This window comes from Parus major, chromosome 5 (assembly GCF_001522545.3).
Source record: "Parus major isolate Abel chromosome 5, Parus_major1.1, whole genome shotgun sequence".
NCBI classification, from domain to species: domain Eukaryota; kingdom Metazoa; phylum Chordata; class Aves; order Passeriformes; family Paridae; genus Parus; species Parus major.
The window spans coordinates 12,188,454-12,215,478 of NC_031774.1; positions in this window are offsets into that span (position 1 = coordinate 12,188,454).

Below are 27,025 nucleotides of genomic sequence, written 5' to 3' on the forward strand. Positions count from 1 at the left end.
TGGGCTGTCAGCACACATTGCCAGCAAATGTCCAGCTTTTCATCCACCAGTATTCCAAGTCTGCTTCTACAGGGATGTTCGCAGCCTGTCTTTATACTAACGATTGCCCTGAACCAGGTGCAAGACCTTTGACTTGGCAATTTTTGAACCTTATGGGTTCCCAAGTGTTCACTTCCTCAGCTTGTTCAGGTCCCTTTGAATGATATTATCTCCCACAGGTGTGTCAGCTGCTCAGCCTGGAGTCTATAAATTTGCTGAGCACACTAATCTCACTGTCTGTGTCTGTGTCTGATGAATTTATTACACAGGACTGGTCCCAATTTCTATATTCTGCTCTCTGAGTTAGCCATTTTGGCAAGTGTAGCAAAGTCTGCATACAGGATTTTGAGTGACTGTTTTGGTTATGTGCATCTTAAACCCACACAAGTGTGGAAGTGAGAGTAGAGCCTCTGGGGCTGATATATCTACATGTGAAAACACAGGTACAGGGAGCCAGGGGGTGACAAGTATCTTTGCCTGGTATTCCAGGGCTGCATGCCTTACCAGTTTCAGGTATTCCAAAGGGAATTCTCTTCACATAGAACAACTGGAAGCTGGGAGGCATACTGCAGTAATTTCCAGTGTTTTAACTTGTGTGCTCAAAGAACCTGTTGTAAATGTATAATCTTGCCATATGGCACCTTAACTGAAGGAATTTTAACACACACTTTGTTGTTTGAATAACTCTTAAGCAACATTGCATTCAGTTGTAATCCTTCCACTCAGTTTTTCTTAACCTCTAAACACATTTACATTATATGTCTATTTTCTACTCTTCGTTGAAGTAATTTGCAATGTTTTTAAGTTATTAGGATCTAGGTTTTATTGTTAAACTATATCAGTCAAATATGATACAGAGAATTCTTAATAACTGAGTGTGGCTTGCATTTTTTCTCTATTCAGATTGTCTGGAATATTAAATATATTTGGATAGTAATAAGTCTTTACAGTTTTTAAACTGTATTTTGTTTCTAGAAATATTTTGTTACAAGAAATAGGGTCTTTTCCCCTTTGTACGTTCCAACACTTCCCCAGTGTTGGAGAGTATATGTAAAGAGAAAAATTCACTTAATAAACGGTATTCACAAAACCGACTTAAAGAAACATTCAAGCTGAATGTTGCTTGACTTTCAAACAGGAGCAGGATCAGCAAGCAATACTGAAGTGGTGGATTTTAAAAATTCTTCCAGACAGAAATTGTAGCATCAGGGAAGGCACAGAAACAGGAAGTAGTTTCACAAAAAGCCCAGAAAGCACTGGAAGCAGAAAAAAGTCAATCAGCCTGGTAAAAGCAGTCAGCAGCACCTGAACACTTGGCTGTCAAAGAGGCAGAGCAGGTCCCATCCTCTTAGGGTGAGCATCACTCCGTTGGCCTCTGATTTGCTCTCCTTCCATTGGAACCAGTTTCAGGGGGCACTGCCTGAGCTCTTTGCAGAATTCTGCACACCTGAAGAGTCTGTGGGCCAGGGCTGCCTGGGGGCATGGGGCATGTGAGGACCTGCAGCAAGACACAGGTGCTCTGCCACTCTGACAGATGTCCCTCTTAGGATTCACACAGAACAAAGTATGGCAAAAAGGGGTTGTTCCCCTAGAGCCTCACCCCACAAAGTGCTCTCCTATCACTCGTTTCAGCTCACATGTAAATGCACAACCACTCTTAACTCTTAACCAGCTCTTAGCACAGCTATCATTTGACCTGCCAAGCATGTAATTTTTTCCCTTTTTATGAATTGCATATTTAGATTAAAAATTTACAGTATTGTATCTTCTCTGGTAAAAACAATTAAAGGAGGGAAAAAAACTGAACAAGAAAATAAAGATTAAATTTTTGTCTTTTTGATCAAATGATTTATATGATTCTGTCACTGGGAATGGGATAAAAATGCAGAAGTTTTCTTATAAGCCTTATATTACTAGTATAATAATGCCATGTTTTATATGCCTACTTAATATGTTTACAATTCTCTGATAATATTTCTGCCATAGAAATATAAATATTTTTCTTTTGTCACTTTTTAATCTCTATAGCAAAAGCAGTCCATAGATGCATATGTCATTTGTTTTCTCTTCTCTTTCTTGAATGTTTAGTGTTTAAGGGGAGAGGGCTGTCTTTCCCTCATTAACCCTATAATCCATTCCCTTTTGACAATGGTTGGACCTTTAGATTTAAAATTGCTTCTCTTCAAAATCTGAATGGTGGCAAAGAGAGAGGAAACCAATAACAAAATTAAAAAGTGGCAGTGGTATCTTAAGCATCTTTCCCAAGTGTTTCATCCTATTGAACAAAGAGAACAAATCTGTCTCCATGACTTCTTGTGCTTGTTTAAAAGCATTAAAAAGCATTAACAATGAGCAGCAAATAGATTAAACAAACCTCTTGTGAACAATCCATGGTTCAAATGTTATTTGTTAAATGTTATATTTTTTGCTTTTCAGGCTGTGTGGACACACACCCGTATTTGAGTGGAAAAGAACATAAAATATGACAAACCTGACTTGTTAAAAGAAACTCAGATTTGAATTTTTATTTCCTTCAGAAATGTCCTGAGGAAGATTTCCCCATACAATCCAAGGAGAAAAGAACATGGGTTGTACTTGAATTTATATACTCCCAAATTTCATCATTGTTAGAAAAAACCCTATAATTCAATAACATTTTTTGTTTCAGTTGTAAAACTAGAAATAACACAAGGTTTTGGTTTTGTTTTCATATTATATTAATGCAGTTCTGTTAAAAATGTTCTAAGTTACAAGATCTAGAATTTCAGTAGTGAAGTCTGAAAAACCGAGCATCCTCATCTAAACTTTTCATCTTTCCCTTCAATCTGTTTACAGATAAGCACATTATCACAATGGCTTTGTCTCCCAGCAGTGAGATGTTAGGCACTAGATGAACATCATAAGAAGTATATTAACAATTCGTTCTTATGTGTTGTTAGCTTTGTGAATGAATACATGTAGGCTGAGGGAGTGCACTTAAATTTGCTGTGTTTGCTTAGAATGTCTGTGTCAGTCTCAGGAATTGAACTGGAGGGCCCTTGGTCTTAAGCACATTACCTACCACTTTCATTGCAAAAAAAATGACTAGTGTTTCCTGAGGCACTACTGTGCATGTTATTACTGCTTTATATCACTTTCTGATCTGTCTGATGTATTGAATAATGAAATTAAGTCTTGTGAAGGATGACTGAACCACAAAATATCCCCTGGGGTGAGCTTGCTTTTAATAGGGATTTTTTCAGGGGTGGAGGGGAACAGAAGAAAAGAAAAGAAAGACCCCCACTTAAAAAAAAATAAAATAATTCTGCAATAGAGCCAACATCATCCTTTCCCCCCCACCCTACTTCCTCCTCGTGTTCCCATGCCCATTTGCCAGTATTTTTCTTGTGTGATTGAGAAGCCCTAAGTTTTGCTCAGGGGAAAGGGCTCACGCTGAGAAGTAAGGGATCCCAGTTGTACACTTAATCAAAGTGGCATGCTCTGCACTATGTTTCTGAGTAATTTCTATAGCAAACGCATGTGATCTGTATGTTGTGCCTGCATGAATCAAGTCCAGAGTTTGCAACTGACTCAGTTGTCACTCCTGCTGATAGGCAAAAGATTCTTTTGGGGGAGGCTGGGGGATGACACTCAAGTCAATTCAGGTTGCTAAAAGGGAATGAAAAGGACGATTTGAAAACCTCAAATACCAGGATGAAAGATTACAGATACCAAACAATAACTGTCCATGGTAAATTTTTGATTGGGGTATCTGTATCAGGTGATGTTTGTAGTCTCTACATGTAGTACGATGAAAAACAGATTAGCACAGTGAAAGTAGAACAACAATGGAGTCTGATTCTTTGTTTTCACTTTTCAAAGGCCTTTTTCCTTTTTCTCTTTTTTTTTCTTTTTTTCTTTTTTTTTTTTTTTTTGATAAGGCCTGGGAAATTGTTAGCAAGATGCTGGTGGTAAACTATGGAAAAGAATACACGCTGTATCAATGGTGCAGTTCTTATCCCAAGAGCTGTGTTGGTGGGTGTGGGAATAGCATGCTTTCAATGTGAGCTGCTGCAATGAGATAGCATTGAGAAACCAGGACAGGGAACAGCACAGATTTAGTCTGGGGAACCAAGGTCTTTATCCAGCAGTAATGTGTGTAAGGACAGACAATGTAACACTATGGCTGGTTTCACAACAAAGAACTGTAAAAGGATTTGATAGTAAGGGATTGGCAGAAAAGCTGTATGTATCTGTACAGTGCAGTAAGAATTTTCTTTTTTAAAGATATTTAAGTGAAATAACTTCAAAATACAGTATTTAAAGTTTGTTTGGGTTTTTTTAATAATAGACATTATTTTAGTGTAGGATCATTTAACAACAGAGAGTAAAGGAGCTAAGTAAAGGAAAGAAGTAAAAGACCTAAGAGGGTATTTTGTTTCAATAAGGGAACAAGAAGGAAGAAGCAGCATGTGGTAAAACAGAACTGACAGGTCTTTTTTACAGAGATCTGTTTACTTACTGCATTTGTTTTCTGAGCACCTTTATGGCCATCATCACCAGCAAATCACTAAAACATTTTCATCTCTATTGCCCAGTCTGTATATGTCTATTTTGTTTTCAAATTTAAGCTGCAGAAAGTTTTGGCTATTATTTTAGCAAGACCCCACATAATCAGTGGAGCTGCCTGGGCTTAAAATGAGCATATGGCTTTATGAAGCCTGTGGGGTAAGAAGGTAACTATTGCCACAGTATACCCATGCTGGCTGTCCTTCAGAATGAAATAGCATTCCTTTGTTTTTATAGCAGCTGTCACGACCAATAAAAGTTAAAAAAGCTTTGTAAATCCTAAATGTACCACTTCTGGTATATTTGGCCAAAGGTGTCAGTGATTAAATGATCCTATGTGTCAGTAGCAGTTCTGCTGTGGGAAAGATGACCGAGTAGGAAAATCAGGATGGAACGATATTTTGCCCTTGTGTCTGGTGACCCTTCTAGCACAGGAAAATATTCTGGTGAGACAGGTAAAAATCAATTAAGAATGTGGGAAAACTTTCATATTTAGTGTCTGGTTGTTGCTGGTCAGGGCTGTTTGAAGATCCCAGCAAAAGCATCTCTAACTAAAAAAAAATCATACAAATGGATGCTTAGGTTGACAGTAGGTAGATCTCTGCTGTATAGCTAGTGAAATTTCTATTGAATTGGGAGCAATGTGTAGCAAACCTGCTCTGCAGTGTGAACCTACCTCTGAACTGAAAACATCAAACAGTATTTTATGTTTGTAACCCACATGGCTTCCATTAGGGAGTGAACAGAAGCATCAAAATCTGCTGCAATACTCTTAAATTGAAAGATGCCCTTAGGAATCCTTCCTGTACAATTATGTGGTTATTATTTTGAAATGTAGGTGAATGGCTGCCACTCTGTCAGTACTTTTAGATTAATATTGTATAAAATGCTAGCCACATGGTCAGTCTCCAGAACAGTGCATTTTGGACATGTGATGTTCCAGAATAGTATGGCATCTTTCTTACCACAAAAAGCCTATAGAGGTCTGCAGCCAGCTTGCCTGATATTTGAATGTTATATGATTAATCAGGCAAGATACTTATAAACAAGAAATAGAAAGATTCTGAAAATCCATTACAAGCTTACAAGACAAAGTTCATAAATTTTAAAGAGGCAAATGTGACTGATAAAACTGGGTTTGCCTACATTTGCAAAGCAAAACTGAAGCGTATTAAGTTTTTCACATTGTCTTGCATGCATTTTTAAAAGAACTTTTTAGAGCATTCTATTAATTCACTGTGAATAAACAGACTTCATGATGTATGTCTACATTCCGAGAGCTTGTTGGACAGTCACTGCTTGTCAGCAGGCAGCAAGGTGCTAAATAAAATTAATGAAAGAAAATAGTTTTTGGATGGGGGAAAGGAAAGGTTAGAGGCAAGATTAGGGTGAGTAGAGTCTTCTTAACAACGCATTTTCATTTATTTCACTGTAATATATTTTTTTTTTCTAACTGCATAAACTTCAAAGATAATACAAAATTGGAATTACGAATATCACTGCTTTGTAGTGAACGTATTGCAAGATTCTTAAATAATTAAATTATTCGTTTTTAAAATGGAGTGTAATTAGTCATTAATGAGCAAAATCGGTTGCTGTGCAGAGTTGATATACTCCATGCAGAAATCCTTAAGTTTTACAGGATTTGGTTTAATTTCTACATGTATATGTGTAATACAAATGAACAGTTGTATATCTCATAAGATAATCACTAAATTAGCTAGTAAGTTACATAACATATCAAATACTTAATTCTGATATAATAAATTATAGATTTGTCAATGACTCAATTTTCTGCTTCTGTTTAACAAGCAGCTTAGTTTAGAAGCATGGTGAGGAAGGGTTTGATACAATTAATTAACAGGAATTAATAAATTAAAAAATGATAGGCCAGGCACATGAAGATGATAGCCTTTCTTTCATAAACCCACAGTTCAAATTCATGCTGCACAGGTCCTGCAGCAACAACATGGGTGTGTAACAGCCATAGGATATACAAATACATTATATTGTATCTTGTTCCAGAGGGTAATACTGATGAGCAGAGGATATTTTCTCAATTAGCACTAACAACTAAAAGCTTACCTTTAAAACAATATAAGCATAAAGGGTGAGGAAGGAATGATGCCCTGTGAAAGGAGGTCAAGGTTGCTGCACAATCAAGACACTGTTAAAAATTAACATTTCTACTCTTGTATTAAATTCCCTACTACTGAACTAAGCAGGTGTCTCTTTAGAATCAGTGAACAGCTCCCACCCTTAAAAACATTTTAGCATTATGTACCTTGTGGGGTTAAGCTAACCAATAATGGAAGCTTCTTCCTATTGTTAAAAACAAGGTGGATAAGCAGCAGCAAAATAAGAATGGGATCATAGACCATTTCATTAGGAAAACACATTTTCCTAATGTTGGCACTTCTGCAAAATACAGTTAATCTTAGCTAAATAAATACCATGTGTTTAAAACTGTGGTTAACCTGAATAAACTGTAGGAGTTTACTCCACAAGCCAGTCATTAAGAGCTCTATGGTGTACAGCATAGACTTCAGTGAGCTAATTAAGGCTATTTCAAAGATGAAGAGCTTTTTAGACTGGTGTCCTATGTTTTGTTATTTTTCATCTCATTTTCTTTCTTGTCAGTGGGTCAAATCCTTTTCCTAGTGAAGTGCTGAACCTTTGCTTTAGTCAGCATCCTGGGGTGACTTTATGATGCTTGTATCCCCAGTCACAAGACTGGCTCTGAGAGACGAGGAGGGGAAGAAGCTGCAGTTTGTGTTGAGAAAGAGCCCTCACTCACCCACATCCTGCTCCTCGACTGTGTTGTCTGCAGCACCGACAGACAGCAGGACAGAGCTCTCCTTTGTTTTTAGTAAGTTTTTAGCTAGCTGAGGCGGAGAAGTTCTTTGGACTTTTCCTCCCTGGTTTCCTGTTTTTTTCCACCTTTCTCCAAGGAACTCTTTTCCCGAACTAGTTGGGGGAAGAGCCGCTTGAATTTGCTTTCTGGACAGATCCTATTCAGAGGTTCTCTCCCAAATTTGCCCTAAACCAGGACAGTCAGTCATACAAACTAGTTACAGAAGGGAAATGCTGATATTAAGAATACACTATTTAATTGTTGCAAGAACTCTCTGACTCTTTAGTGAAACACACAGTATGTACAATGAAAATACAAATCACTCAGATGACTCCGATACAATCATATGTTCTCTCTGTAGTTCTTTAGATCACAACTCAATCTCAGTAATGGTGGGCAGAGAATGATGCTAATGTTGCGGAAATATTCTTCTTGCTTTATAAAGAAATAGGCATAACATTAAGGAATAATGTGCAACAAATATTTCTCATTAGAGGTAAAGGAGAAAAAAAAGGTGTGGTGTGTTTTCCTTTGTTCATCTTCCCTGAAATCAAGGAAATTCAACATAAGACTTTTAATTTATTTGGTTGACCAGGGTCAGTTGAATTTTTTTGGTTTTAGCTATGAGATTGGTCACATGTTTGCACAACTCCCAGAGGAGTTGTGGAGTCTTCATCCTTGAAGATATTCAAAACAGAATTGGACACAACCCTACCGTAATTGACCCTGCTCTGAGCAGCATTAGTATCAGAGAAAACCTCAGCTGTTCTCTGATTCTCTGGTTAGCATGAACATCTGTGAAATTAGTGAAGATAGAAATAATTAGGAAGAATTTTATTTTGTTAAAGCACTGGTCTGCCTAAGAGATTGAACTTTTTAAAACATAAGCATAAGTCCAGGTTTATGAGTGAAGAAGAGAGAATAATATTCAACACTTCATTATTTCAAAATATCCTTGGTAGGACACACTGACCAGACACCCTGTGACTGGTTCATGCACTTCGACAGCAACAGAAAAATGAAGAAAAATTCAAAAAGACTATGAAAGAGAGCATGGAAACTTCTACAACAACAAAAAATCCTTAACATTTCCAAAATAAGTTTTAGACCAAATAACAAATTATTTAAGAATTAAAAAACATGTAGGGAATTATATGACTGATTTGGTAAAATTCAAGAATTTGTATAAATAGGAGCTAGGCAATGACATGAAAAGCTAGAAATACAGGTTGATGAAAGGATTGTTTCCATCAATAAATAATTCACTTTGGAAAAGAAAGACTCAGGATGCTAGAACCTTTTGTGTTCTATTTTTCTGTACTGCATTCAAATTTCTAATAAAAACCACATCTAGAATATGCAAAAATCAAAGTGAGGTCTGATTTGTAAGTGCAGAATAGCCTTCAGTGTTTGCTTTAGTCTTCCTAACTTTCATAATCTTCTTCATGCAGGAAATGTTCTGCAGTAAGAGAGGGCAATAAGGTCTCACTGCTTTAGAAAAGCATTTTTCTTTCTTTGGCAGGTGCTACCAAGTCCATCCTTGCCCTAAGAATTTGGGATTATATGTGAGGGATTAAGTATATGATGGCCATATATTCTCTGGATAAATATATTTGTTCAGTGGAGGTAAAACTGCTCTGTTTTTGGTTTTGCCTTCATTGTATTTTTGTTTTAAATGCCGTCAAAGCCATGCAGAATAAAAAATTAATTCCTTTCATGTTACTGAACATATTATTTTTAATTATCAACTCAGTTTTAAAGCTTTTCCAAAAGCTCCAGTGAAAGTCACTCTAAAAGTGCAAAGCATTCTCATTCAAGTATTTAGTAATCCTTGTAACTTCAGTAAAAAATCTTCAAACTCTTAGAAACTGGCAAATTATCTATTTTTCGGGCAGTGTTTCCAAAACACACACACTGTAAAATGACTTGTTTAAATTTATGTTAAACTAGTAAAAATACATATGGTTACTTTTACTGCTGAAGATGTGCTGCTGTATGTTGATCATCCTTTAGTGCATTTTGAATGATAGTTAGTCTGTGGGGACCAGTGAAGACCTCCAATTAATTATTACTGGAGAACATGAAATCATAAACAAAATTCCTTGTAATAAATATTTAAATGAGATTGCATGTTTTATTTACGGTACTGGTCCATTTTGGGGCTTTAAATCTATGAACGAAAACAAACATCCTTTTTATCAAACTGAAATAAAAAATATCAATAGTATTTCTTTCTTATCAAAGTAGGACACAATATATGAACTGGACTTCTAAATAACTGCAGGGAGAGAAGCAAGGGAAGAAGAAGAAAAAAAGATTTACTTTTCTCTGATTCACAGAGAGAGACTGAGAATATATATAAACAATGTGGAAAACAGCAAATGCTACCCAGCATTGTGAAGTTTATTAATCTTTCAGGTAGCTGATATGATGGAATTATTTTAAAGGAAGTATTTGTTAAAGACATAGCTAATAACTAAGAACTGTCATAAACGGCACATGTTTCCAGCAGAAACTGGGTTTGGTTTAGACAAAGGAGAAGCAATGCTGAGAATTTGTAATATTTTCAAATATGTTTGGTGACAAAATCCTGCCACAGACATAGAGTTAAAAGATGCTTCTTGTCCCATATGGATTACAGCTGAATTTTTAAAACACAAAATGAAATATGATAAGTAACTAATAAAACAAAAGACAATAATCCCCCAAATCTTTCACTAGAGCCTTGTACCTTCTTTTTCTCATTTTTTCTTTTTCTTTTTTTTTATTTTCATTTTTACTTGTCTTTTAGATTCAGCCCATCTGTCTGGAAAATGAAAATGCGCAATAGGTATGCTGCAGTTTAATGAACAACTGTCAATAGATGAGATGAAGAGCTTCTTTAATTGAAATGTGTGGAAATCCTATAGTCTGTTTGCTGGGATATTTTCCCTTGCCATTGAAAATCTTATCCTCCTATTACAAGCAGAATGCTTTCTGCCCTATGTTCCACCAAAAGAATTTACTTCTCCTTTCACCCAGTCAAACTGTTCCCTTCCTTCATAGCTCTGCTTCTAATTAACCTACACCTTCACAGGATGTGGTTATCTCAATGTGGATTCTGGCTTTGGGAGTTGTGTGATGACACCATGGTATCTAAATCTATCTTAAGCAAAAAACTTTCTAAGAGTGATAGGAGCCCGCAGACATTTTCAAGAGCTTAATCCAAATGCATCTACAGGTCTTGGAAGTGGGAAACTGCTGGTCCAAGTAGACCCAGTAATTCTTCATCAAAGGATTATTTGAGTTCTTTTTTCTAATGTCATGAGTTTCTGCACTAGCCAGATAGACAGCTATGTCCATGACCTATATTGCTGTCTCTCTCTTTATTCATATGGAATTATAAAGTTGTACCATAGTACAGGGCAGTGCTGTATCTCAATTAAGTTTTCTTAAATTCTTAATTCCTTTAATCTCCCTGTGCTAAATTGTGTCTAATTTATGCAATCCCTATCTCCTTCATTAGAAAATAAATCATCAAATAATTTCCCCATTTCCCATCATTTTCTTCTAGATTCTGGCTTTCTCTCATGCATGGAGCTGACACTACTATTCATCATAAGATTCTCTCCAAAAGAAATTCCATTTTGAATCAATGCTAGTATTCCATATGTAATATAGAGTGCTGGAAAGGCCCCCATATAAGAGGAAGCTGTAATGAGCTGAAGCCTGAACAACATAATTACGGTCATCTTATGTAACTTTAGTTTTCTAAAGGTTATTGTCTCATATAAACTATTCTTCTGGGATCTTTTTGTGTCAAGGGGGGTGAAATAAGTACCCACAGAAAATTAAAAATTCCAACTCTATTAGACAGCTGCTCTAGAGATAAGTGATCCTCTGAGTGAATTCTGATAGCTGAATCAAAAAACTAACATTTCATCATCTGAAGTTGTTTAAGGTGTCTATAGGAGGTTGACAAACTCTTGTATTTTTTTTGAAAGTGACAGAAAAGACGTTTTAGTCTCTGTACTCTTGGAGATTTTCAAAACCTGGCAGTATGAGTCCTGAGAAATCTGATTTACCTTTGAAATCAACCCTCCCTTGATTAGGTGATTAGACTATATAGACTCCATAGTGCCTTCCTAAACTAAAGCATTTTGCAGTTAATTCAGTTAATGCAGTTAATTTCCAATTAATTCCTCCCTGGTGCTTAATTTCCATTCTTTGATAACTAAAAAAACTTAAGAGTTAAACTATAATATCTGCAGGTCCACTTCTGTGCTATTGCTTTGAAAAGATTAGTTACCCTACTCACAGTAAATAGTTGTTTTTGTTATTCTCACAATGAATAATTTCTTTTGCTATTCTTGTTATCATATCGATGTGTGCAAAATTTTAAGAATTATGTCTGTGGAAAAAAGCTGAGGTAGGATTTATTAGGGTAAACTTTACTTGCTAAGAAATCTACATACACTCTGAAAGTGTTTCAAACAAATCCAAAAATTAGAAACCTAATGGAAATTTTTTGAAAGATGTGTTAGGTAGTAATGATAATCTCCATTCTTGTGGGATAAAAGCATTTTTTTGTTAAAAATTGGAGAATTAGAAATTAAAACATTAGAAATTCAATTTCTTTATTCATTTTGTGTTTCCAGTGCATCCCATCTCTTTTCTTCCTCATTCCCCTATTTTGAAATAATTTCCCTTATACATTGCTTGAGCTTTATTCAGTTTATTGTGTGCCTTTTCCTTTTAACCCTTAATTAGTGTTTCTGTGACATCCACCTACAACAACTTCCAACCTTCTCTCAGCACTCACATGGTAAGCAACCTCTTTAGCTATCAGCTAATTGTCATCTCAGGTCCACTGCTGTGCTTCCAATTCAGAATTCCTCCCCTTTTCCCAGATTTCTCCCATCCTTAATATGTATCCTTTCTCACTCTGAAGATTGCAGGGCAATAACTCATCTACTCTTCCTTCTTAATCAAGGTTTTCTTCTCTCTTTGTGACCTCTGCTATTCAAAGCCTAAGTAAATTATATTTCTATTCTCATAAACTTCCAACAGAAAAAAACACGATGATATGCCAAGTTTTACATGTCTATTAACTTTAATTACCAACAAAGATTTTAAGATTAAGTTTACTGAGATATTGGTAGCACTAAACATCATATGGGACTTCTCAGAATTGAACTTTTCAGATCAGCATTTTCTGATTTAATATTTGAAGAGGAACCTTTGTGGCTGTAGCTGCTCCACCAGTAAAAATGAAAAAATATGAGGTAGTAAGAATTGTAACAGACATATCTGAGTTTTAGTAAAGGGGTTTAGATTAGGCTGAGGAGTTTTCCTACAGCGTCAGTATCTGAAAAAGACTGATGTTCTGAGAGGGACACATAGCATGTGTAAGAAACTACAACATAGGTGGTAGCCATGTGATGGACTGTCCCCTCAGGTAGTCTCTTAGACACTTTAAATGCCACAGAGAAGTTGGCAGATGAAATCACTAATTTTTTATTATAATTTTCATGCAGGCTATTCCTCATAAAACTCAGTTACAGTAGCATGTTTTCTCCTCTGCTGCCCCTCAAATAGTTTGAAGCCTAACCCTCTAAACTTTTGCAAATGAGAGTAAAGATGCACTCCAGGCCAATGTTCAGCAGTTTTGAAAAATTTCAGTGTAAGAAATCTACCTTCTCACCACCGGTTTCTCATACATTTCCAAAATTTATATTCAAAATAATTATTAGTAAAAAGCTTTAAAAAATATTTTTGTATGAATATTTAAATTTATGTCTTTGGATGATGGGAAAAATGGTAAGATGAAATAAATATTCCATTGTGGTAAACATTTGTTTTATAAAAGTAAACAAGTAAAATATTCCTGAAGTACTTAGCCATCAGTATTTGAAGCCCTGTGGCAGCATCTGAAAGACAAAAAAGGAAATAATTGATTAGTGGATTTTGTTTGATCTACTCAGGCATCAAAGGAACAAATACTGTCTACAGGGATGAAAGGATGGAGAACTGCTCTCCATACTGCCTCAGTTATCTGGTTATTCAGATGTTCTTGCTACATGTTAGTGATATGTGTACCTGACCCTCTGTAGTGCTTGAGGGAAAAAAAAAAAAGCCCAAATTAGGTATACTATACTATTATGCTGCAATTCTGAAAGGTTTCTCAATAAGCAGACACGAAAAATGCAGTTTAGAGTCTGTAAAAGGGAATACGGAATCTGTTTTTCAGTTTATAAGCAGTACTGACTTTAATTGTCTGTAATGTAATTGTAAAAATTTTGGTTTTAATTGTTTGTCCCCTTTCCACATATGGAATGTCTAGAATTTGGTTTTGGTATTCATCCTAATGCACCATAGCAAAATATACACCTGTTTTGTGTGCTGTGTGATGCTACAACACTTATCTCTCCTGCTCTTTCTGTAGATATTACTGGTTTGTTTTGGTATATTCTTGTAGAGGAAAAATTATGTATTTCAGAATCTTGGGGATTTTTCCTTCTAAAGGTTTCTACTGGCAGTTAAATTCACCGTTATGTGTATGCACATGTACTACATTAGTATGAATCTGTGTACCAAGTGGTGCTTTTACTATAACTCATCTCCATTTACATTCATTTAGAAGTTATTAGGGTATAATATAGCTCTGGGTAATCTTGCACTTTGGCAGGTATTTGTCCACAATGCTGGTTACCAGCAGAGGAGTGTCTCTGGACACTGTCAGCCATCCTGGGAAGATCATTGAGAAAAATGAGCATATTCTCAGGTGTCTGCTCACTCTCTAGGGATTTGTGAACCCCCTGAAAACTGGTGTAACTCCAAAGCTGATAAAAATCACTTGACTAGACCAACCTTTTCAGCTGTATTTTTTCACATCAGTCTGTCTGATCTGATGATGAATTCATTTGCTTTGAAATATGTGTAGACTCTTGTAAAGATGGAGGCCAGAAAACACATTTGGAAAGACACTTTGTTCTGTGTGTGAGAATATTTAAGTTCCATAACCCTGTCACAAAGGATTTGTCAAATTATGGCATTGTCTGGGCTATTCAGTTAAGTAAATGTAGTATCTGACTTTAACAGCTGCTTTACAGTTGAGTTTTAGGATACTTCACAAAACTTATGGCAGTCATTTGGTACCTTTTTAAAGATTTCAACCAGATGCTGAAGCCTGAAACGATGAGAATAAGGACAGTCACTCCTACTGACTCTTGACTACAGTACACTGTTTGCTGGTGTGGAAGACTTCTGGTACCCCTTTTAACATCTTGCCCCAAGGCTGAATAGAATGAATTGGAAAGCAGACAGAGAGCCATATGTCATATACAGGTCCTGTTTACACCTGGAGCATCTGTAAAAATGGAGCATAGTAAGGAGAAATGCATTCACATTCAGTTTAATCAGGATTCCCAAAAGCACTCAATCCTCACCCTTTAAGGCAACTCACCATGTTTGTGTTCATTTATGAGTCATTGGAAACACATCATATTTTTGACATTTTAGTCTATACATTCTCCATACTGAATGAAGTCATGAGGAAGACAAGAGGGTTGTTGATGATCTGATGACATGAAAATGTCAGTCTTCAACAGATTTTGCTCTAGTTATCTTCAGTTCTGAAAGAACTGAAGAGGTATCCTCTTTCCTCTCTCATCAAAGACTTGAGACTTTGTGAAACTATTAGTTTATTCCTTCTTATACAAATCTTTTCCTTGCTGGTTGAGCCAAGACATGAGTCAAAAAAGCTACTCATAACATGGTCTGCACAGGATCTCCTTGTTCTGTACAGTAAAACTGCCTGAAGAGCTGTTTGATGCAGATTACCAGATCACCTCATAAAACTCCTCAGTAGCTGGAAATTGGGAGAAGTCCTAAATGACCCTAGATTAGAACAGCTTTTGCAAATCATATAAAAAAACTTTTATCTATTTCTTCTGCTCATATATAAAGACAGCAATAGCTAAAGGTCTGGTCCAAAAGACTTACCAGCTTCACTCCATGCAGATTTTTCCAGGTATCCTTATTTTAATAGGATAGTCTAGACTTTTTAGTCCTTAAAGAGTCTAAACTCTTGGTATTGAGTTTGGTGTGAAGCCGCATCGAGGGAAGCTCACACTGGACATCAGAAAAAGGTTTTTCACAAAGAAGGTGGTCAGTCACTGCAGCAGGATCCCAAGGGGAGGGTCATGACCCCAAGCCAGTCAGAGTTCAAGCACTGTATGGACAATGCTCTTGGTCATATGGTTTAATTTTAGGTAGTCCTGTGAGAAGCAGGGAGTTTGACTTGATGATCCTCATAGATCCCTTTCAACTCAAGATATTCTATAATTCCATACTGAAAAATTTAAAGCCTGTTACTCAACATTTGAGAGGTTGAGAGGAGGCAAACCCAGAAAACATCAAAATAAAACAGGCTTTAAATTAGGTCTGTGAAGAACTGAGTTGATGGAGAAAACAGCTGCAAATTTTGAAGCATGTCGTAAGCAGTTAACATCAGATGTGAAAAAAATCCAAACTGCCCAGTTCCAGTGAAATTCTTGTAGGAATGATTTTTTAAAAAAAGAAATATAGATACAATATGAGGTTCAGGAACCTGATATCTAGTTTTCCAAACCAAGCTGTTTCAAGCCTAATATTCAGATAAAATTCAAATATTAATAATGATAGAAAAATACCCCTATTGTAGTCAGGAGTGGACTGTTACATATGGATGTAGGCTGTGTTCTGAATGTTGTTTATTTTTATGTTTTACTGTAATATTGTATTTTATGTATTACTGTAATATTTGTGTTTATGCAAACCCATGAAAAGCATGCAAAGTAATAAGGCACAGCTTTTTCCATTCTCCAATAATGGACAAAAACCAGAACCACTCATTGCAAGAGGAATTTTATTGCCTTTAACAGAACTCTAAAGTATTTGTCATTGGTCAGAAAAAAATGTAGCTGCTGCGCACTCTCGACCCTTCAGCAGTAGCTTGCTGCCTAAGTTGTTTATTCACTGAAAATATTTATGCAAGAGATAGGCATGGAGTAGAGGCTGAACAGAACCTGTTTCATGTGATGGGATAAGGGTAAATCTCATTCTTTCTTGGAAGAATTTGTGAAGAAAGGAAAAGGTCCAATTTGTTTCATCCTCTTAACCAACCTGAGGCTCTCCTTTACCACCTACGTCTCATCTTTTTAAGCATGCAAACAACACATATTACATTGGGTATTCTTAGCTAGGTCTTCATCTCTTGCTGACTAGGTAGGATAAGCCTGATGCTAAGCCTCTGCTGACACGCAGGAGAAGATTCTATTTTATTTAGAATACACATACCTTCTGCTGCAGCTTGTTGAGCTCCACCTGTAAAGTCTTCATGGTATTTATTCATGGTTTTTAAACAAACATCACAATGAACTTCTTATCTCTGAGCCCTGCAGAAGTCTCAGTAGGATACACAAGAATTTGGCATTAATTAGAGCTTTTAGTAGAAATGTCAGAAGGGGATGCAGTTTCCCTAAAGGGTAAGACAAAATTAACAGTTTTTAAACTACTGTATTTCTTAACAGCAGGATCTTTTCCTGTTGAAAGATCATATAAATCAGGCCACATCACCAGGAAAAGAAAGGAACTCCAATGTTACTCTCAGGTAAGAGTCAACTTAAAGCAACCTTTTTCTTCACTACTTTGTTTCTGGGTTTAGGTTGAAGCTGTAACTTTTGGAAAGTAGCAAAAGTGATAATTACTACATATTAAACACAGAATTCTAAATTACCTGCTTGCATTTTTAATAATAACCCTTTCCAAGTGCTACACCAGTAAGGGTTGCAGTAGAATATATATTAAAGTCAAATAATCTAGTACAGATTCAATAATCAAGTAAGTCTTTCTCACGTAGTCATTTCAGGTTGAATGTGGGGGTTTTTAGGTAAGAACAGAAGTCTTAAAAAAGCAAAAGTGACTTTGTGTCTTGCTTACATCATTTCTTTCTGATGCCAACAGAAACACTACAATTTTCCCATTGCAATAGTGCATGACACTTTGAGAATTTCCATTTCCATGAAGGAGCTGCTTGTGAAGTGAGATAGTGCCCAGTGTGAGAGTGGAGGACACATTAATCCTTTCTGGCTACACTGATTTATTTTCCAAGGGCAACCATTGCTGCAGTTTCCACTACAGGTTGTAGATGATGGTCTTGTAACACGGATAGCAAACCACAGCTGGGTTTAATCTTATTTTAGGGTGTTACAGTATAGGTATTTGCAACTGAACCACATGTTCTGATGCACTCTTTAGTCTGTGGAGGAAAAACTAGTCATTTCAGGAAATGATTAATTTCATCCAAAGGAACCTTGAAAATAGGTGAGGTGACCCCTACTCTTAGATAGCTAATGTAGATGTAGGCACAATCCAGACAGTTTAGTGGAGGAATGGACATGTGCAGTGTAGACATCTGAGATAAGACAAATTCCAGTTCAGCTGAGGGCCTCACTGTTTTATCTACATGTACTCAAACCTAACTTGCATTATTTTCCTCAAGGAAGAGCTCTGTTTTCTCATCCAATGTATCAAAGTAATTTTGGGGAAGAATTATACAACAGGTATGAGCTATGATTGCTGTAAAACTGAATTATGTGAAAGAAAGCTCCTCTCATACGACTGGGAATCTTTTTGATATCTCAGTGATATAAGCTCTGGAGAAGTTAATAGTAGAAATCATGAAGATAAATGCAAGCAATGATAATTCACTTTATGAAAATTTATTTGAAATAACTGACTGTAGCAATTATTAACAATAACCCAGATTGTCTGTGTTGATTGCTGTGGATGTTAGCTACAGACAGAGGTGGTCCTAGTAATGGTATAACCCATGGTAGAAATGCAAAATAGCTTCATTTGCTCCTATTGGACACACAGTGTTTGTGGACATGTAGAAGTATCTGTCTAGCATGGTATTTTGAGTTGAAGTATGGTAAGCAGGACCATCTGGAATCCAGTCAGTTTCCCCAAATGAATATGATTGTCTGAATAGTTGGAACACTGTAAAATTACCTTTTAGTAAATTTCACTGGCAGTTTTGGGTTCTCAGTAGCTCCCATGAATTAGTGACACCACAATTCAGTCACTGCAAAAGTACTGCACTTCAGGTGTGTCGTGGTTTTAAACCAATAACTAAGAAAATTACTTATTTCTTGCTGTGAGATATGGATTAGAACAAGAGCAAAACAGGCTTAAAACTTAAAAGGAATAAAGAAAGTTTATTGACAAACTATAATAATAAGAACACCAGAATAAACTTCCAGAAAAAACTTTTCATCCCCTATCTACCCACTATTCCCTAGTTCACATGACAACAGAGACAAAAACTTTGGAACTTAGGTGGTTAAAACAGTCCCAATTCTTGCTACAGTCTTTTCACCAGTCTTTGTAGAGAAACAGAAGTTTCTTCCTGTTAATTTATGGAGTTTCTCACAAGAAAACTATTTTTGTTATAGTTTTCCATTGTCCTGATGTTAGCTGCCCAGAGCTGCTGTTATCAGAGCCCACTCCTCCCATTTTCACATCACTCTGAGGTGTGTATGAGCCATGAGTCTAGGGATAGCATTTTAAGGATGTTATTCAAAGGCAAAAAGTCTTCTTCATCTGTTTCTGTGAGCTTCACTAGACAACAGTTTTCTCATTGCCTCTCAAGGCTTCAAATCTCTCAGCACTTCACTATACCATAATTACTCAAGTTTACACTTTGAACACTTGATTCCTCCCTAGATACTTTATCATGAATTAAAGGAGTTCTTTTCAGGACTTCATTGTCCATCTCCATAGTTTTAACAGAAAGATATTTCAGCTTAATTAAAGCATCTTCTTCATTCTCTACCTTTTCTGAAGCTTCTTTTCTTTCCTGTCACTGGTAGTTTATAAAGTCTCTTTTCATGTTGATCACTCTCCTTTTTTTTTCTCTCTGGATAAAAAGATTAATCCGCAAGTGTCATCTGGGTAATGTAAGAGTTAAAATCTTGCCCAGGCTGTTGTAGGTAGTTCTGTGGCCTCGGCCGGTGCAGGAACTGGAGCCGTCTGTGATGGAGAGTTCCTCATGGCTGCTCTGGAGAGTGTAGTCATTGCCCCAGCCCGCTGCAGGCCCAGAGCCTCTCTCCTTCTTCACTCAGCAGTTTCTAGTGAATTTAGTTACAGCAAAAACCCTGCAGCCGAGCCAGAGATCGGCTCGGCCCGGCCTGGCCAGAGCCCGGGGAAAACCTTCCGCAGGGCCCGCATCTCCCGCCCGGGAGACACGGCAGGCCCAGCCCTGTCCCCGCCCGGCCACATGGGCTCTGTTGGGAACGGGAGGCCGGAGCTCCGCCACTCTTCACAGCCAGGAAACAAAGAGAACCAAGAGAGCTCTGGTTTTACACTTTAAGGTAGGGTTCACAAGTTGATCCCACTTTTCAATGGCCTAAACTGCTGTCAATTCTCAGCAATTACCGATAATTTGTCAGGAGAAAAGACTCCAGGCAGTTCCCAGAAACTTCAACTTCCTTAAAGGTAAAGTAACTCCATGACAAGGTGCACTGTGTTGAGCTGTGAATCAGTACCAGATCCACTGATCTGGAGTCATATCATAAATATGGATATTTATGCCTAGAGAATTCAAGCATTAAATTCCATTTTTGTTTGAGTGTGTGTGTGGAACAGATGAAATACCAAAACCACTGAAAAGGGAAAGATAGACATGCAATAGGATGATCTTATCAGTCAATATCTTTATTGAACTTCCATTTCCAAAATACTGCCTTTGAAAGTACTTCAGCTTCTTCCCAAGTTTTATATCTGACTGATGTCTGTCCCCTGACTTGGGCAAAGAACTACTTATTGCAGGTACTTGAGAAGAGAAAGTGTGGTGAAGATAGAATCAAAAAGGTACAAAATTAGGTTAGTTAAAGATGAAATGGTGTACTTCAACATTTAGAAAAATATACATATGTGACCATGTCATACTTTGGGACTCCAAACACTTTGTAGACACTTTTAAGCTCACATAATGTCTAATTTGTAACTTCGTATAAGTGGCTTTTTTTTTTTTTTTTATTTTCAGCTCTTTCATACATCAATACATTCTACTACTCAGCTTGCCTAAAACTGAAGTTAATTTCCTTTAAAGCTTCTTCTTTTAAACCCATGCACCTTCACTAATTTTCTTTCTAACAAAAGCTCTTTCTGACTCTTCACCAAGTACATGACTGAATACAAGTTTATCCTTGCTTACAATTTTTGTCACATTAAAAATTTTAACAGATGAAAATACTTTTCCTTAAATTAAAAAAGCTATCTTAAAATGCACACGATAGAAATGTGCAGGTAAGGACAATTTAAAGCAAGATGAGCATAACAGTTTGATTTACACATGTAAGATTATTCTAAGAGTCTAAAGAAACCTCTAAGTGCATAACAATTATATTTACATCCATTTTAATTTGTTGTCTTGCTCTAGTTTTATATTAACATCATACCCTAAGGTTCTTTTTCTACCTGCCTACTAGTTTTCCAGCTCTTTTGCCTCTCAGGGTATGATGTCATCTATCAGGGAACATAGAGAAATACTCATGTGTTTGTGTAATTAAGCAAATCATGAACATATTCAGCATATGTATGTAGTTAGACATTAAAATGGGAAAATTCAAAATACATTATGCTGCATAAAACAGCTGAATAACTTCTATCACATTGTAAAGCCCAGGGAACTTTAGTTTCCCAATGAAAATGGGAAATGTCTCAAGAACATTAGCAAATGACCTGCTTTTTTTGTTATTATAGATAGATTTTTATTTATGCAGTCATACAGTCCAATTTTCAGTCCTAGCTCCCAGCTTTTACATGTAAAATGTAATCCTATCTCATTTTCTTCTGGAAATTTATTAGCAGTGTGAGATTGTGGACACAATTCTCTGCGGGTGAAAAATTCCATCTACTAAAGAGTAGGTTTAAGAATCAAGGTTCTATATGCATCGATTACTGCAGAAAACAATGTGGTATAATAGGTGAGAACAAACTATGGTTATAAAGATCAAGTCTATTGTAGGTACAAAAGCTTATTATATGTACATTAAAGAGCCTTGATGATTTAAAGGCATTTGTGCTGTTGGTTATTTTATACAGGTTATTTACAGTGCTGATTAAATTGCTTGCAAAGCAGTCAGATTTCCATATACAAGTAGTCTAACAGAAATATTATGCTGCCAGCAATTTGCCAGTTGTCTGTTGACAAAGACAGAGAGTAAGCCACTTACTACTGTTTTTATACAATGAATCATTTTTGTAAAAATGGAGCAGTCTAATGAAAATTCAAATATATTGCTTTTCCTGATTCAAACTGAAATCCAAGCACTTCATATACTCTGCAAATAAGCCTCATTTGCCACAGTGTATCAACTAACAAGCAATTTCAGTTCCACATGAAGATTTCAAATAAAATTCTCTAAATTTAAACAGGTAGTTCCATTTTACTTCCATAAACAGATAACTTTCAAAATATTTAGACATCTGTATATAATACTGTTTAAACTGTTTGTTCTAAAACATAAATAGCTATCTCAGTGTTTGAGTTACCACCTGATGTCTTTTTCATTTAAGGAAAAAACATAAAAAATGATTGGGATAACTAGAGTCAGGAACAATGCTTAAACAGCATGTCAGCATCTTTATTGTGCTTTAATTGTAAGAACACTTTTAGAGGGAAGCTGTGGGTGGACTGGCTCTGCAAGAGATATGAAGTGACAGGTCTCAGGGAGGTTTTCTAGCTTAGCTGAGGGTTTAACCAATGCTTCTGTGCCGAGCTGACATAACTCAGAGTAGCACCACTTTGAGGGAGGGGGCCTCAGACCTGGAAACAAGAGAATGCAATGTCTTGAGTTTGCAGAAGCGTTCTGCCCCTCTGAATGCCTCAGTGCCAGGGTACCGCAGGTCAGACCCACCTGTAAGGCTGAGCCACGTCCATTTTCTCTTTTTCACATTCCAGACAATTATGCTTGACTGCCATTAGCAACTCTGCAAATGCATAGGTTCGTTTCAACCTCTGGCCTGTGCTATTGTTGCACAACCCTTTGGGATGACTCTTCCTTACTCACCAGTGCAGCTGCTCCATGCCTTTTTCCACCTGTGTGTGCTTCATGTCTGGCTTGCTGTATGTAGTGTACACATCTGCTATGTTGCATATTTAGATAGTTGGATTACTGCAAGCTGCTACATATTTTCTAATAGGTAGGCATTTATGCCTAAAATTATATTCTCTTTTCTGCCCTACAAATGTAGAAAGTAGTCCAGCTCTCTGTGAAGTTAATAGAAACTGGATCAGGTTCTGATCATGATCATTTTTGTCATGTGCTAGCTGGCAAAAACATTAAAGACAATCAGATTTCTACCATATTTATGTATTGGTGAGTTGGAAAAGATTTACGGTATACTAAGAATCCAAATTTAGAAAAGTATAGAATTTTCTTGTTTAGTTTGATCTACTTCCAAAAGAAAAAAATCTATCTGAAAAAAACTGTGAACTCACATTATTTTTAAATTTTCTCCAATGTACTTTGTGTAATCAACTGTATATTGTGAAAAATCATTATTTTCTCACTGTTTCACAAGGTCTTTCACACAGCATGAGAGAATACAAAGACTTTGAAAAGTGTTTATAGGATTTGTGAATTATGATTGAAAGATCAAAGAATCTGTCACAAGCATTCAGACATAGATATAAAATACTTGAAACTTCTTTTGAATCAGTAACGGGAATTGACTATATTATCAACTGAATATATATTTTTTAAAAAAACCAAAAGTTATGTATATCTGGTATATTCAGGAGAAGTTCATTTTAAACATAGGGAATTTGTCATGACACTCCTGTAGTCTTTGACAAAACTCTCACTGAAATATAGTGTGACTGTATTTTCACCCATATATATAATATGTATTAAATGTGTTAAATTTAGATAAATCTATATCACAGAATCACCATCATAGAATGGCCTGGATTGAAAGGGATCTTAAAAATCATCCAGTTCCATCCCCTCTGAAAGCTTTGATAGTAATACATTAATATAATAATACTTACATACTGTGTAGGTATACAAACATACTATGTATTTGTCCTTAGATTAGCTCACAGTTAAAACAAAATAAATTGATCTTATGATCAATTAATAACCCGCAATAAATAAAAGAGGATTTACTGTCAAGACTAACTTTAGGCCTCCACAAGATGGAGAATGAAACACACTTGCTAAGCAATGAATTTCAGTTAAATGCAGCATGTGAGCAGACCTGTGTCTTGCCCAGAAAATTGATTAAACACGTGCTTAAGTAGATGTTCTAGTATTTTGCTGCGTCAAGTTCCATGTATTGAGTTACTACTCTGGATGAACAGAAAGTTGTTTCTTGACAAGTGTTGAATTGCAATTCAACTCTCTGCAAACCTAGAAATTGCCTTTTTAAAAAGAAAGTAGGCCTGGCCTTGCTTTTCTTTTTCTCCTACTGAGAAAAAAGTAAACATGTGGTCTTTTGTTTTCTAAAAAATAATTGATCGGTAGATAGCCTTAGTAATTTTTAAACACATTACATACTGATGTTCTCCCAATGCTGTCAGTCAAGCCAAGCTAGAGAGACTTATTTTTCTTGAATATATATTAAATACATATAAAAAATAATATTAATTTTATAATTCTTTTAGTTGATTTGAGATATATTAGCATGGGCTATGAGAAATTAAAAATGATAACCATAGTATTTTTATCATAACTAGGCCTGTGAAAAAACACGTTATGTGACATGGTGCCAGATTTTCCCCAGTCAGCTCCTGGCACTGGGCCAAGAGTGGGCTGTTCCCAGAAAGTTGCACAGTCCAGGATATGGCTATAGGGTTTAAGCTCTACAGCACAGGCTGTCAAATGTCGAGGACAGGAGCAAGAACTAAGGAGAGGCCTTCTGTGTGGTTTCCAAAACAATTCACTCTCCGGAAATGTCAGGGACAAGAGACAAAAGATGCAGGGGCCTGAAGCAACTTATATATGGGGGAGGACCAAGGCGGTGGGTACAAATCATGAGCCAATAGGAAAGACTTAGGGGAGGAGTAGTAACCAAGGCGGGGTTACATAGGGCATAAAACAATGGGGAGGACATGGGGAGGAGAGTGGGGCACTTGGGCCTATGGGGCTTAGAGGAATAGGGGAATTCCAAAGGGGGCGGTCCAGGCAGGGGGTTGGCACAAGGGAGGATTGACAACTTAATGGAAGGGGGAACAGGGAACATTCTGGAACAAGGGGCAGGTATCAGCGTGGATTGGCAACTGGGGTGGGAGGGCACCACTGGGACTAAACTATTAACACAGAAGAGGGGTTACAACTTAACAATACAGAGACTAATTGAATCAAATATAATGAACAAAAATGCACTGCAACAATTATTAACTGTGTGCCTTCTGTGGAGAAATATATTAGAATAGCTTCTGCATTTGGAGGAAGTGGAAGTGAATTTCAGGATAGTCATCCAGACACTGGCCATGTGCTAAGCTGACTTCTGTTTTTTCAGAAATAAGGATAAAGGTTGTATATTCATGATTTATTCATAGGATTCTTCAGATCCTACTCCCTGAAAGAATATATGGTTCTTTAACCATACTAAGTCTACCTTTTAGAGTTATTTGTATACCTTGGAAATTTTTCATTTTGTGGGTAATGAGTGGTATCTGTTATTGAAAGATTGAAAACTGTTTTTTTTTCTCTGTGTGTGTATATATATTCCTATTTCTGAATGAAAGTTGCATGCTTTTTGTATTCTTGACTTCTAGTCCTAAAAACAATTGAAATGGCTTTAAAAGGAAAAGAACTTGCTTGAAAGCATTAAAAAGATAATTTTGAACAAGGCAAATAATCAGACTTTATTAATTTCTATAGGTAAAAAAATCACACAAGTATTCTGGCTTGTGCTTTAAAGGTTGACTCAAGAGAGCAGACTTTTTCTGAAATATATGTATTTTAGTATATATATTTTTCAGTTATTCATTTTAATTTTAAAAAGTAAGATCATTCCTGCTCATTTCTTTATCTGGGATTTTGCAAAGCAGCATCAAGTCCTATAATTCCAAGCAAATAATTTTGAAAATATTTTTTGCTGCTCTGCTAAAGTAAGGTGAGAATTTTACTATACCCAGAGTAACATGTCTTTCAGTTAACTTCACCTGAGCTAGAAGTGATATTTGATTACAGGTCATATCCAATATTGATTGATTCATGTATTATGTGTATTGAATATATTTCAATATATTGAATATGTAACATATATATACATATTCAATATATGTGTATGTGTTTGCATGTAGTTTATAGCATATGTTGGTACTTATATGAAAAGTTTTATGTTGGAAGAAAAGCACTGTTGCCTTCCACAGAAATGCTAGTAATGGGAAAGCCCCCAGAATCTCTGGAAAGAGTTCAGGGCTATCATATGTCTAATATAAAAATTGCTCTGAAAATTTGGTAGTAACATTACTGATTTTTAATGTAATGCTTTTTAGTCATTCTTAATATATCAGTTGGCTAGCAAAATGCTTTTGTGGATTATCATGAAAATTAATTATTTTATTAACCCCAAAACTAATGTAAATCATCTGACAGGAAAACAATGTCTTTTATGTTAACCATTAGTGTTTTGCAGCAGCATAGAAACGTCTGTCTGAACAGAATTGCTTTCTGTGACTCTATTGCTTATTTGCTTTTATTCTGTGGTAGCAACACTTCAATAGAATCTATAGAAAAAAATCAAGAAAAAAAAAGTCTCATTTGTAGCTGCCTAAGAAATACTTAATTTACTTTTTAATGAAGTTTATTTCTTAAGACTTTGTTTGCTACAGTATTGCTGGAAGCTGGAACCTGACCCCACTTTGCTTTTTCTTTCTTCATATATTTACTTTTATCATGTCAGTTTTACTCAAGTAACCCTGAAATATGCAGATTTTTCCCCCTCTTTATTCCTTTTTCTCTTTTTTTTTTTTTTTTTTTTTTTTTTTTTTTTTTGGGGTGGGGGTTTTATTTATTTTTTTTTCCAGAAAGAGCTTATAAATTGCAAGGCCTAGATTGTGAATGCAAGCTTTGATGTTAACAATGCCAATGCCTTTCTTTTTTATTTGGGGCATTATGTTCAAGTACATATTCAAAGTATCTGTTCAATGCTTTTGCTGGAATGTTTCAATAATTAAAACAATTGCAATTTTTTTAAGTAGACTTTCCTTAGTCTTGATCCTAGTACAGATGTGATCCAGACCAAATCCTGTTCTTGCTATTAATTTCATTGATCTCAAATCTCTGAGTTGGTGTTCAGAGTCCAATGTAGCATGTTCCAAAAGCAGGACTTTAAGGGGTTGCTTGAAAAACACATCAGCCAAAAGCATATTTACTCTGTTTTATGCTGAAGAAAATTGTACACTGATGAAGAACTTCAGTTTAGAAATATTTACTTAATAAAAAATATACAGAGTTTATCCTGATGTTTACTGACCAGTGTAATGAGAAGCAAGCTAGAAGTCAGTGTTTCAAAGTCGATATGTTTGATGGAAAAAGAATT